This window comes from Euphorbia lathyris, chromosome 5 (assembly GCF_963576675.1).
Source record: "Euphorbia lathyris chromosome 5, ddEupLath1.1, whole genome shotgun sequence".
NCBI lineage: Eukaryota > Viridiplantae > Streptophyta > Magnoliopsida > Malpighiales > Euphorbiaceae > Euphorbia > Euphorbia lathyris.
The window spans coordinates 2203999-2206805 of NC_088914.1; the positions used below are offsets into that span (position 1 = coordinate 2203999).

At 33.8% G+C, this 2807-nt stretch overlaps 1 non-coding gene across 1 annotated transcript; it reads left to right on the forward strand.

Annotated features, from left to right (window-relative positions):
• Positions 1-1291: 1291 nt before the first annotated feature.
• Positions 1292-1398, forward strand: LOC136231516 (small nucleolar RNA R71). Its single transcript, XR_010689891.1, has one exon. It is a non-coding gene; the product is annotated as a small nucleolar RNA R71 (small nucleolar RNA).
• Positions 1399-2807: the final 1409 nt, after the last annotated feature.

A 2807-nucleotide genomic window follows, 5' to 3' on the forward strand; every position in this document is an offset into this window, starting at 1 on the left:
CTTCTTCTAAACCTAATTTCTCAAAAATAGACAATGGCATCAAGTTTATACTAGCTCCTAAATCACAAAGACAACTTGGGAATTCCATATTTCCCAATGTACACGGAATGGTAAAGCATCCGGGATCTTTGAGTTTAGTAGGTAATTTGCTTGATACTATCGAACTACATTCTTCAGAAAGTGAAATAGATGAAATTCCTTCCCAACTAATCTTTTTTGAGATTAAATCTTCAAGAATTTTCCATAGTTAGGAATTTGCGTAATTGCATCCATGAATGTTAAATTTATATGCAAATTTTTAAGTTTATCTAAAAATGATAAAAGTTGTTTATCATGGTCCTTATTTCGGACCCTGTGTGGAAAAGGTGGTTTTGGTACAAAAGGTTTTGGATTAGAGTCAATTGGCGTATCTTTTTGTTTTAATGTATCTTCTTTGGATTTTGGTAAATCATTTCCAGGTAAAGTTGAATTTTCGGGCATTTCCGGACCTATGTAGTTTTTTCCTGAGCGAAGAGTGATAGCCTTAAAATGCTCTTTCGGATTTTCTTCCATTTGGCTGGGAAGACTTCCCTCTTTGCGAGATGGAATTGATTTAGCAAGTTGTCCAATTTGAACCTCCAAATTATGGATGCTAGATGATTGGTTTTTGATAAGCTGATCGAATTTATTTTCGATCCGTTTAAAACCATCGTCTTGATTACTTACCTTTCCATTCATAGCATCAATAAATTTGTCGATTTTTGAAGATAAAGTGCTAATCGTATCTCTTGTTTGATTTTGATAATTATTTATCCGATATTGATTTGCATTTGCATTATTATTATTATTACCATCTTTCCAGTTAAAGTTAGGATGAGTTCTCCATCCAGGATTATAAGTATTAGAATAAGGATTAGTAGTTTGGTTTTGTCCTTGGACAAAATTTACCTGTTCTATCTCATTCATACCTTCGTAATCAATGTCTCTCTGGATTGGATCATTAGGATCGCATGGTGCCATAAATTTATCAATTTTGTGCGATAAGGCAGAAAATTGGGCTTGTAACATTGCTACAGGATCAAGATTCATTATACCTTTAACCGATGATGTACCTGAGGATGATGGTTTCGCCGTCGGTATATAGCCACGCTCGGCGGGCCACATACTGCTGTTGATTGCCATTTCTTCCAAAAGTTCTCTTGCTTGGGCGGACGTCTTCTTCATAAATAACCCTCCAGACATAGCATCTAATGAACCTCTAGTTGTAGGATTTAATCCATTATAGAATGTCTGCATTAAAAGTGCATCTGGCAGTTGGTGGTGTGGGCATAAACGTTGAAGTTCTTTAAAACGTTCCCAAGCTTCATAAAGAGTTTCATTATCATTTTGTGTAAAAGATGTCAACTCTTTGATGACTCTTGCGGTTTTTGCTAAGGGAAAATATTTTTGTAAAAATGCTTGGGCTAATTGGTCCCAAGTTTCAAATGTTGCAGCAGGCATAGAAGTTAACCAAATTTTTGCCTTATCCTTCAAAGTGAAAGGAAAGAGGCGAAGTTTGATTGCTTCGGCTGTTACATCAGTAATTTTAAAAGTGTCACAAATTTCTAAGAAATTTGTCAAATGTGCATTAGGGTTTTCGTTAGGTAGTCCATAAAACGTTACGTTGTTTTGCAACATATTAAGCAAAGCAGGCTTAATTTCAAATTGATTTGCATTTATACGGGGTCTAACTACACTATTAGTTACACCGGTCATTCCTGGCCTAGCATAATCCATAAGTGTCGGTGGATCGGCCATAATCTCTGGCTGGTCTACTTTGGTTTTTAAGGGTGTTTTGTCTTTGTTTTTGTTGTTTTTCTTGTTTTTCTTAAGTGTTCTTTCAATTTCTGGATCAAAAGGGTCTGGTGGCGTGCCCGAATTTCGCAAACTGCGCATGAACTTGAAATTGTTACACGAGCCAAACTACCTTCAAAACAAAATTGAAAACAAGTATGTTATATAACTGAAAATAAATAAAATATAAAAATTGTATAAAAATAATGTATAAACCTATATTCGAAAATAAAATACGAAAAATAAAAATTTTGTCAAAAATTTTGGCGTTTCCCCGGCAACGGCGCCAAAAACTTGTTGAGCGATTTCCGCAAGTGCACGGTTTCGCTTGTAGTAATAAAAATATCGATCCCACAGGGATACGTTTTTTAACGAAAAAACTTATTTTTTGAATCTGTTAATTTCGAACTAGTTAGATTTACTATTAAATGTAAATGAAAAGTGAAAATTGGTTTAATTGAATTTAGGAAATTTGTTTAATTGAATTTGTGAACTTTGAGTATTTGAAAATGCTGGAATAAAATTTTATATTTAGAATAAATCGATTGTTAGAAAGGTCTTCTGATTTTAAGGATGAATTTTACAAAACAGGAATATTTAGAACTTTTTAGAAAAACGAATGAATTTATTCATTTGCATTAAGCAAAGAAAACAACTTAAACTTTGTATCAATTATAATGATGAAATAAATGACGGAACCTCTAATTAATTGGCTTTGAACGCGACAAAACCCTTTCGGGATAGTTGCCCTTACTCAAATTAAAACTCTTTCGAGATGATAATTTGCCTAAGTGTTCAACAAAGTTTCCTTGTAATGATTTTGAATTCAAGTGCATATTAATGAAAACACTAGCCTCACTTATATTGGATTGGTTACCATAAGTGCTGCATAACGATTTGTCGAATAGAACGGACTTTATTAGATGAAATATAAATTGATACAAGTTTACAGAGAACAAGGAGCATCGAGTTCTTCGAGGGCGTGCAAGTGAAGG